The sequence below is a fragment of the Mirounga angustirostris genome, unplaced genomic scaffold, assembly GCF_029215605.1.
Source record: "Mirounga angustirostris isolate CCGP_5_RB_7025 unplaced genomic scaffold, mMirAng1.0.hap1 SCAF_9, whole genome shotgun sequence".
Taxonomy (NCBI): domain Eukaryota; kingdom Metazoa; phylum Chordata; class Mammalia; order Carnivora; family Phocidae; genus Mirounga; species Mirounga angustirostris.
In genome coordinates, this window is record NW_026991717.1 from 84395330 (window position 1) to 84406722 (window position 11393).

Consider the following 11393-nt stretch of genomic DNA (forward strand, 5'->3'; position numbering starts at 1 on the left):
TGGCTCAGATGGTTGAGCGTCTGCCTTCGGCTCAGGTCAGGATCCCAGGGTCCTGGGATCAAGCCCCGCATCGGGCTTCCTGCTTGGCAGGGGGCCTGCTTCTCCCCCTGCTCATATTCTCTCTCTCTGTCTCTCTATCTCTGTGTCTCGAATGAATAAATAAAGTCTTTAAAAAATAAAAAATTAAAAAAAATTTTTTTTTAAAGAAATATATACTATTTATACCTTTTTTGCTGGTTGTTCTTCCTCAGAGTCCCATAGGCAGCAGCCATGGTGCCTAGCGGGAATGGCCTGATCTTGAGCCCCACTTCCATGTGGTTCAACCAAATGGCACAGAAGATCTGAAGACACAAGGCCCAGTAAGCCAAGGCATGCCACATTGCCCTGCACCACATGTCTGGACCCATCCAGCCTTTAGTGAGGTGCCCCATGGTGAAGTACCACACCAAACTGCGAGCTGGCAGGGGCTTTAGTTTGTAAGGGTTAAGTGTGGCTAGCACCTACAAGAAGGTGGCATGGACCGTTGGGATCTCAGTAGATCCAAGAGGTGGAACAGGTCCACAAAGTCCTCTGCAGGTAAACCTGTGACACCTCAAAGAGTACCACTCCAAGCTCATTCTCTTATTCACGAAGCCCTCAGCTCCCAAGAAGGGAGACAGCTCTGTTGAAAAACTCAAATTGGCCACCCAGCTGACAGGACCAGTTGTGCCCATACAGAAAGTCTATAGGAAGGAGAAAGCTAGAGTCATCTGAGAAGAACTTCAAGGGCTCTCCAGTGTTGCCTCATGCTAGTGCCCAGCTCTTTGGCATCTGGGCAAAAAGGGCCAAGGAAGCTGCAAAACAGGATGTTGAAAAGGAAAAAATAAAGTGCCATCGGCAATTTGTGATAAAAAATACTTATATATATTGCTAAAACTATGCAATTAATAGCACAGCATCAAAACATATAAAGCACACATTGACAAAACCAAAAAGAATAACAGGAAAATCTACAATCATGAAAAAAGATTTTTAACACACTGATAGGAAAACCAGATGTCTGGTTCTTGAGTGTCTTGCTGAATGCTGAACTCAAAATCAGAAATGAAAGAGGAGAAATAACCAACACCACAGATATACAAAGGATTATGAGATAATGTAATGAAAAATTATATTCCAACAAATTGGACGACCTAGAAGAAATGGATAAATTCCTAGAAACATGTATCTCCCAAAACTGAAACAGGAAGAAATAGAAAATTTGAATATACCAGTTATGAACAATGAAATTGAATCAGTAATCAAAAAACTTCTAACAAACAAAAGTCCTGGACCACATGGCTTCACAGGCAAATTCTACCAAACATTTAAAGAAGTATTTTTTTTTTTTAAGATTTTATTTATTTGACAGAGAGAGACACAGTGAGAGAGGGAACACAAGCAGGGGGAGTGGGAGAGGGAGAAGCAGGCTTCCCACGGAGCAGGGAGCCCGATGTGGGGCTCGATCCCAGGACCCTGGGATCATGACCTGAGCCAAAGGCAGATGCTTAACGACTGAGCCACCCAGGCGCCCCTTAAAGAAGTATTAATACCTATTCTTTTCAAAGTATTCCAAAAAAAAGAAGAGGAAGGAAATCTTCCAAATTCATTCTGTGAGGCCAGTATCACCCTGATTAACAAAACAAAACAAAACAAAAACATGAAGACACTACAAAAAAAAAAAAAATACAGGCCAATATCTCTGATGAACATAGATACAAAAATTCTCAACAAATTAGCAATATATTAAAAAAATCATTCACCGCAATCAAGTAAGGTTTATTCCTGGGATGCAGTGGTGGTTCAGTATTTAAAAAATCAATGTGATATAGCACATCAACAAGAGAAAAGATAAGAACTATATATCATTTCAGTAGACACAGAAGAAGCATTTGACAAAGTACAACATCCATTTATGATAAAACCCTCAACAAAGTAGGTTTAAGGGGAATATACCTCAACATAATAAATGCCATATATGAAAATCCCACAGCTAACATCATACTCAGTGAAAAATGGAATTTTTCTTCTACGATCAGGAACAAGACAAGGATGTCCACTGTTACCACTTATAAGTACTGGAAGTCCTAGCCACAGTAGTCAGACAGGAAAAAGATAGAAGGCATCCAAATTGGGAAGGAAGAAATAAAACTATCACTGATCCTCTTATTGCCTCTATAGTTTTACCTTTTCCAGGATGCTCTATAGTTGGAATGATAGAGTATGTAACCTTTTAAAAAAGGACTGGCTTTTTTCCTTAGCCCGTATGCACTTAAGTTTCTTTCATGTCTTTTTATAGCTTGATCCACTCTTTTCTTTTTAGTGTTGAATAACCTTCCATTGTCTGGATGTACCATAGTTGGTTTATCCATGTACCCATTGAGGGACATCTTGGTTGCTTCCAGTTTGGGGCAATTATGAATAAAACTACTGTAAATGTTTTTTGTGAATGTAAGTTTTTAACTCCTTCGAGTAAATACCCAGGAGCCCATTAGTATTTGTTTGGTAAATCTATCTTTTTGTTTTTTTTTTAAAGATTTTATTTATTTATTTTGACAGAGACATAGCGAGAGCAGGAACACAAGCAGGGGGAGTGGGAGAGGGAGAAGCCGGCTTCCCGCAGAGCAGGGAGCCTGATGTGGGACTCGATCCCAGGACCCTGGGATCATGACCTGAGCCGAAGGCAGACGCTTAACGACTGAGCCACCCAGGCGCCCCATGGTAAATCTATCTTTAGCTTTGTAAAAACCTGCCAAAATCTTCCAAAGTGGCTGTACCATTTTGCATTCCTACCAGTAATGAATGAGAGCTCCTGTTCTTACATCCTTACCAGCATTTGGTGTTGTCAGTGTTTTGGTGAATGATGATAAATTACTGTTGTTTTAATTTGTAATTTCTTGATGACATATGACATTGAATATCTTTTCATATGCTTACTTGCCATCTGTATATCTTTTTTTATGAAGTGTCTGTTCACGTTTCTTGTCCATTCTTTAACTGGGTTGTTTGTTCTCTTATTGTTGAATTTTAAGAGTTCTTAGTATATTTTGGATACAAATCCTTTATCAGATATGTGTTTTGTAAAGATATTCTTTGAGTTTGTGGCTTATCTTTTCATTCTCTTAACTGTGTCACAGAGCAGAAGATTCACAGAGCAGAAAATTCTAATTCTAATGAAGTCCAACTTATCGGTTTTTTCTTTCATGAATTATTCTTTTGGAATTATATCTGAAAACTCATTGTCAAGCCCAAGGCCACCTAGATTTTCTCCTATGTTATCTTCTAGAAGTTTTATAGTTTTCCATTTTACAGTAAGGTCTGTGATTCACTTTCAGTTAACTTTTGTGAAAGGTATAGGGTCTGTATGAAAGGTAAAGAGTATGTATCTAGATCATTCATTCATTCATTCATTCATTTATGCTTCTGGATGTCCAGTTGTTCCAGAACCATTTGTTGAAAAGACTCTCCTTTCTCCGTTGGGTTGCTTTTGCTCCTATAATTTTCCTTTCTTGTAATGTCTTTATCTGGTTTTGGTATTAGGGTACTGCTGACCTAGTAGAATGAGTTAGAAAGTATTCCCTCTGGTTCCATTTTCCGGAAGAGACAATAAAGAATTGCTATCATTTCTTCCTTAAATGTTTGGAAGAATTCCAGTGAAACCATCTGGGCCAGACGTTTTCTGTTTTGGAAGGCTATTAATTGTTGATTCAATTTCTTTAATAGATAAAGGCCTATTCAGACGATCTATTCTTATATGAGTTTTGGTAGATTATACGTTTCAAGGAATTAGTCCGTTTTATCCAAGTAATCAAATTTGTGGTCATAGAATTATTCATAAGTTACTTATTTTCCTTTCAATAGCCATGAGGGCAGTAGTGATATCTCCTCTTTCATTTTTGATATTAGTAACTGGTGGTTTTTTCTCTTTTTCTTTTGGTTAGCCTGGTTGAAGGTTTATCAATTTTGTTGATCTTTTCAAAGAAGCTACTTTGGGTTTTTTTGATGTTTTCTATTATATCTGTACTTTCAATTTCATTGATTGCTCTAATTTTTAGTAGTTCTTTTCTCCTGCTTGTTTTAGGGTTATATGGCTCTCTTTCTCTAGTTTTCTAAGATAGAAGCTTAGATAACTGATTTTAGAACTTTCTTCTCTAATGCATTCAATGCTATAAATTTCCTTTTAACCACTGCTCTCACTGAATTCTACATGTTTTTATAAATTTATTTTCATTTAGTTAAAAATATATTTTTAAAAGATTTTATTTATTTATTTGACAGAGAGACAGAGAGGGAACACAGGCAGGGGGGAGTGGGAGAGGGAGGAAGCTGACTCCCCACTGAGCAGGGAGCCCAATGCGGGCCTCAATCCCAGGATTCTAGGATCATGACCTGAGCTGAAGGCAGACGCTTAATGACTGAGCCATCCAGGTGCCCCTAAAAATATTTTTTAAAAGATTTTATTTATTTATTTGAGAGAGAGAGAGAACAGGGGAGGGACAAAGGGAAAAGGAGACTCCCCAGTGAGCAGACTCCCCACTGAGCAGGGGGCTCCATCCCAGGATCCTGGGATCATGACCTGAGCTGAAGGCAGATGCTTAACTGACTGAGCCACCGGATACCCCTAGTTAAAAATATTTTTTAAATTTTCTTGAAAGTTTTTCTTTGACCCATATGTTATTTAGAAGTATGTTGCCTAATCTCCAAATACATCGGTTTTTTTAAAATTTTTTATTGTTATGTTAATCACCACACATTACATCATTAGTTTTAGATGTAGTGTTCCATGATTCATTGTTTGTGCATAACACCCAGTGCTCCATGCAGAACGTGCCCTCTTCAATACCCATCACCAGGCTAACCCATCCCCCACTCCCTCCCCTCTAGAACCCTCAGTTTGTTTTTCAGAGTCCATCGTCTCTCATGGTTCGTCTCCCCCTCCGCAAGTACATGTTTTTTTTCAGGTACCTTTTTATTATTAATTTCTTTTAATGCAATTGTGGGATGAGAACATACTCTGTATAATTTCTGTTCTTTTAAATTTGTACAGCTGTGATTTATAGCCCAGAATGTGGTCTGTCTTGATGAATATTATATGTGAGCTTGAGAAGAATGTTATTGTGCTGTTAGATGAAAGATTTATAGTGTTTTTGGTTTCTAGAATTTCCTTTTGATTTTTTTCTTGGAGTTTCTATCTTTGCTTACATTATCTGTAAGTTCTTGCATGTTGTTCACTTTTCCTGTTAGCCCTCTTAACATACTAATTATAGTTATTTTAAATCCTGACCTGGTAATTCTAAAATCGTGTAAATCTGAGTCTGTTGCAAAGCTGGCTTTGTCTGTTTGAACTATGTTTGTTTGGTTTTTGCCCATTAATATGCCTTTTAATTTTTTGTTGAAAGCCAGGCAAAGCATTGGGTAAGAGGAACTGTGATAAATAGGTCTTTAGTATTTTGTTTATCAGGCTAGAAGTTAGACTGTTTCTGTTTGCTGTGGCTTCAAGTGTCAGTTCTTCTGTACCTTTGTTTTTGTTCCCTCCGTATATTTGGGTTTTCCTAGGAGCTTTTTAAATAGTCTGTGTCTTGCAGCTATCTTAGTTGTAATCCTTTATTATCCTGGAGCTCTGTTGATATGGTGGTAAGATATTGGGAAGGGAAAGTGTTATAATTATTTATACACACACACACACACACGTGTGTGTGTATTTTATAGCAAGAGTCCCTGGGCTATGACGTTCAGAAGAGTTTCTTGGGCTTCCCCCACCACCACCACCACCATGTGAGACTGAAAGACTAGCAGAGGCTGGCATTGGTTCATTGTCTTTGCTCTCGTCAAATAAAGCTTTTGCAAAGTAGTTTCCCTTGGGAGCTGGTCTTTGTTACGGAAAACAGAAAGAAAAGTAGAATGCTCTAGGCATATTTCAAAATGGATAATTTCCCCCTGTGTATATTTCAAAATGATTACTTTTCCTCCTTCCAGTGCTGGAAGCAAGAGAGGATTTTTCTCAAATGCTCACCATGACAACCTGATGGGTCTCTTGAAGGTAAAACTCATGAAAGTATGGAGATCTCCCTAAGGCTTAGCCCTCTGATGTTTTTAACTTTCAAGCCAGTTCACACTGAGTGTCCAGCAATTTGTTGATTACAATTTAAGCGTTCCTGTGGGTGCTGGCTCCAGACAGTAGCTTCTGTTCCTGATAAGTGATGAGTCTCTGTATTTGCCTGTCTCCAGTTTTTGAGGAAGTGGTTTGCTCTGTGATCAAAATTTTCTTATGGATCTAAGAAGAGTTGATTTTTAGTTTGTTCAGATTTCTTGTTGTGAGGACAGGAGTGATGACTTCCAAGCTCTTTACATGTTGGAGTGAAAATGAAAAGCTTTCTATATGGAATTTAGATCTAAATATGAAAAGTAAACTAATAGAGCTTCTGTAGTAATCACATAAAATTATATCTTCATGACTTGAGGTAGACAGGTATTCGTAAACAGGTCAAAAAAAGCACTAGTTATAAAGATGGATAAATTGGACTTCATTAAAATTTAAAACTTCTAAAAAAAAGAATAAAATTTAAAACTTCTGTTCATTAATGGACATCATTGAGATGGTGAAAATATAACTACAGAGTAGGAAAAGATATTTACAGTACAAATAAGGATTAAAATCTAGTATAAAGAACTCCTACACCAAAGACTTATATTCAGAGTATGAGAACTTCTACAAATCAAAAATAAAAAGACAGCCCAATTTTTAAAATGGACTAAAGTCTTGACCAGGTACTTCCCAAAAAGGGCATCCAAAAAAAAAAAAAAAAGGAAAGGAAAGGAACGAGAAAGAAAGAGAGAAAGGAAGGAAGGAAGAAAGATGAAAAGAAAAGGAAATATTATTAAATACTACTCACAATAAAGATTGCCATGGAAGTGGTGTGTGGGATGGGTTGGGAAGAGGTAAGAATGAAGGATCAGGAGTTACTAGCAATAGCCATGTGAGAGGTGAGGAGGGCCTGAACTGAGGTAGTTTGGTTAGAGAAGCTGGCACAGTAAGCTGAAATCAGGAGTGCAGAGGAGTAGCGGGTTTGACTGTGGGCGGCGGAGGGCTCAGTTTGAAACACGTCAGTGGGGCACCTGGGTGGTTCAGTCATTTAAGCATCGGACTCTTTATTTCAGCTCAGGTCATTATCTCAAGGTTGTGACATCAAGCCCTGTATTGGGCTCTGCACTGGGCATGGAGCCTGCTTAAAATTCTCTCTCCCTCTCCCTCTGTTCCTCCCCCACTCTCTCTCCCTCTCTAACAAAAACAATAACAGCAACAACAAAAAGACTTTGTTGAAACATGTTGGGATTCAGTGCCCTTTGGGATACCCAGGTAGAGATGTTTCATAAACAGTTCAGATGTCTAATTTCAACATTTATGGTTGTCATTTGATAGTTTCCACAATCTGCCTCAGTAAAGTGAGTCAGCAAATGAAATCATTTTACGTGTAACACCCTCCTTTACACAAGAGTTCCTTATATCATTTATGTAAGTGAGAAACAAGTATCTTAATGAGTATCATGCTGTCCACTGATGCTTTATCCCACTTAAGGTGAATTTTTATGGCACAAATTTCCCCCTCAGAAAAAAGGCACAAATTCTTGCAAGAACTATAAAACTATAGAGATGAAGATTAAATGATCAAGGGCTATAATTCATTATTATCAAAGATTTTGGAGTTTAAAAATTATACTGTTGGAGTTCCAAGGTAATTATATGACTAAGAAATATTTTTCTTCCTTTTCCATCTATACACCCAGTGTGAAAAGATATTGAGATAGAAGAAAGAAGTCTTAATAACAATTTGAGATGACACAATAAAAACTTTCCTTATCAAGAAAACAATCAGATGATGATATACAAGCTACTTTAGGTATAAAGTAGTTGGTTGCTACTCCAACTCCCCAGGAGTTCATGAGTGGCTCTTATACATTATTTTTTATATACATTTATATATATGTCATTAGTCTTTAAATTATAATCATTTGCAGCATAAGAGACAATCTGAATAGAGCATCGCCCTTAGATGACACAAGAATAAAGACTATATTAATAGTGGAAGAAGTCCAAATTTCACCCCATCTGCACAGTTGAGTCTGCCAAATCTTGTTAGATTTGCTTGATTGAGAATGTCTTTCTCTCTTTCTCTGTGCCCTACGCAACTTCACAAAGTAATCCTTAGACTTGGAGCCCAGGGTGATGGCAGTATCATTTAGGGCTTGGTTATTAAGTTGTATGACCAATATGTCAATGAAAGGAATTTATATTCGTAGACAATTCATAACAAATCACTTGTACTTCTTTTCTTAGGATGTTATCACTGTCCCTGCTTTGGGCAAAAAAAATCTAATAAGGAGGTTACATGATTTCTAAAACCATGCTGTCGTCAATCAGTAATGGAGTTTGGACCAATACTGGGAACATCTAGATACTGATTCAAGACCATGTCAGTTCTCCAACAGAAATGTTTTTAACTTACCAGAATTTCAGTAAAATATGAATGATGGCAATTTTTTTCTTTTTGAAGAGAAATTTAACAATCTTTACATAGATAGCTGCTTGAGAATTAAAAAATGAAACAAGGTTGAAACCTAATGCAAGAGTGCTTATCTTAGGTTTTGTGGTATAAATTGAATGAAATATAAAATAAAAGCATAAGTTGGGAGGAGTTAAAAGGGGACACTAAAGAATATGTCACTTGCCCCCATATCTTTCTTGTTTTTCTGATCAGGTTACAATTTTCCGCTTTTTTTTTTTTTTACCTTTTCCCTATGAAATCCAGCCTCAACATTGGAAAGTGGTAAAAGCAATTTTGACACCCAGTGGAGAAAGAAAGGAAGGAAGAACAAAGAAAAAAAGATGTTAAGAAAGGAAGTAGGATGCCTGGGTGGCTGAGTCAGTTAAACGTTCGGCTCAGGTTATGGTCCCAGAGTCCTGGGATCGAGTCCCGCATCGGGCTCCCTGCTCAGCGGGGAGCCTGCTTCTCCCTTTCCCTCTGCCTGCCGCTCCCCCTGCTTGTGTGTGCTCTCTCTCTCTCCGTCAAATAAATAAATAAAATCTTAAAAAAAAAAAAGAAGAAGGACAGAAAGAAGGAAGGGAAGGAGGGAGGGCAGCAGGAAGAAAGGATAGAAGGAAGGAAAATCTAGATACAGAATATAACAGGAATGGACTAACTTCCAAAGGTTAAGGCCACATAGGCTGAAAACATTTGGGCTCTGATTTTAGAGGAACTCTGCCCATACCTAGAGGGACTTTTGACTAAAAACTGTGAAATTTAACATTCTGTTACGAATGTTTAATGATATAAGGGAGTTTTATTAATGTATTCAAGGTCAAGAAATGTTTCTTTTAAAAATACAAGAATGTGAATCCTCCTTTGTCAAACTCATTAACAGAAAATGATATCTTTATTATTTGTCAGTGGATTCCAATCAATTATTATCTAATGCAAAAATAATCCCGGAGCTAAGATTAAGTATTGTTTAAATCATGGAACCAAGCCCTATAGTCAGACATGACCTCAATAATGCAAATGTATTTGTGAATAGCTGGGAAGACAAATTCATTTATAACAACAGACAGTGTCAGGAGAAGATTAAAATATATATGCACCACATAGATGAAATAATTGTAATCAGGACAGTGGAATTACCACAATTGGAGAATTTCACTGAATAGCTGAATTTCATGTATAACACAATCAAATTTTCTGCCTCATTCAGTCTCACCAGTGTTCATTTCCTGGATGTTCTGATTAATTTAAACTATGGTTAATTGAACACTGAAATATTCGGAAAACTATAGACAGGAAAAATTTTCTGTGGATAATTTCCACCTGTACTTGTAAGACTTAGAGGCCATATAGATAGAATGAGATAGGCAAGATGAATTCCATTTTTACTAAATGTCTGTCTGAAAGTAAGAGATTTTATTTGTGAGGATGTAAAGGAAGGAGCTATAAAAATACTAAGGTTAAAGCATTTGTTTATAAAGAGGAATATAAATAGTTATGAATGAATTTCAGTGTTCATTGGTAGAAAAGATTTTAGACAATTTATAAGCTGCAGTCTTGAACTAGACTTGCATTCATGTGTTATTTTCTTATAAAGGGAATTTGCCATTCAAGTGCTCTTTGAAAGCTAGTCATTCTTTTCATCATGCTTAATGGGCTAAAATTAGAAGTATTTTTTAAAACAGCTATCCATACTTAGGTACTTGTAGATTTATTGATTCTCAGTTTTCAGATCTAGACAGATAATTAAAAAACACTGGTTACCTCAATTTATACATTTCTCCACTGTACCCTATGTCCCCACGCCTTTAACTAAATTGCTCAGTAGTCCTGCATTGCTGCCAGTAGTCATCAGGCAGTATTTTCATAATATAAATAACTGGAAGGATTATATTTTCATAGTTTTGGTAATTTACTGCTGATGAAGTTAATGTCATAGGACGCGTTATTTCTTCAGGTAACATCATATCTTTCTTTGACCAGAATGTGGAAGCCAGTCCCAGTTATCTCACTCCATTACTAGAACAATGTATTGGTAGTCATAGATTCACAATGCTTAAAGGTTTATTAAAGCTCTCTTAAAGGGGCGCCTGGGTGGCTCAGTTGGTTAAGCGACTGCCTTCAGCTCAGGTCATGATCCCAGGGTCCTGGGATCGAGTCCCACATAGGGCTCCCTGCTCTGCGGGGAGCCTGCTTCTCCCTCTCCCACTCCCCCCGCTTGTGTTCCCTCTCTCACTGTGTCTCTCTCTGTCAAATAAATAAAAAAATAAAATCTTTAAAAAAAAAAAAAAAAAAGCTCTCTTAAAGATGAATTCGCCCAGTCCTGAATCTACATAATGTCGACCAACCATTTGCCACTATTGTCATTTCAGTGGTAATGTTATTAATGTAAACATTTATCAGTAACATCAGTCTGTGTTATAACATGCCCATATGTGTTATCTTTTAATCCTTGTGACCATGAGCCATTGGCATGCTATCCTGATTGGATTCAATAATCAATAGACATTCTAGAACATCTGAATTGTTGAGAAGGGGTTCGTGAGGACAGTCTGAGGTCTGCCAGTAGTTATTAACAAGAGAGAGAAGCAGCAAGATAAGAGATGGGATGTTAAATGGTGATAACCCTTGATGTTTACATCTGAAGTAATTCTATAAAAGGCATGAAAATATCAAATGTTACTCCTGTAAGTAACCTTGGTCTGTCCAGGCTGATACTCTTATTTTACAGATAAGGAGCCACAGTGGTTCATTGACTACTCCAAGATCACACAGCTAGTGAGAGAATATTCTTTGGGATCCCAAGTGAAAAGCAGCATAGCTGGAAGTGGAGGGAGT

General features: G+C 37.4%; 1 pseudogene; it reads left to right on the forward strand.

Moving 5' to 3' along the window:
• Positions 1 to 270: 270 nt before the first annotated feature.
• On the forward strand, positions 271 to 913 carry LOC123862167 (large ribosomal subunit protein eL13-like; annotated as a pseudogene).
• The last annotated feature ends 10480 nt before the right edge of the window (positions 914 to 11393 follow it).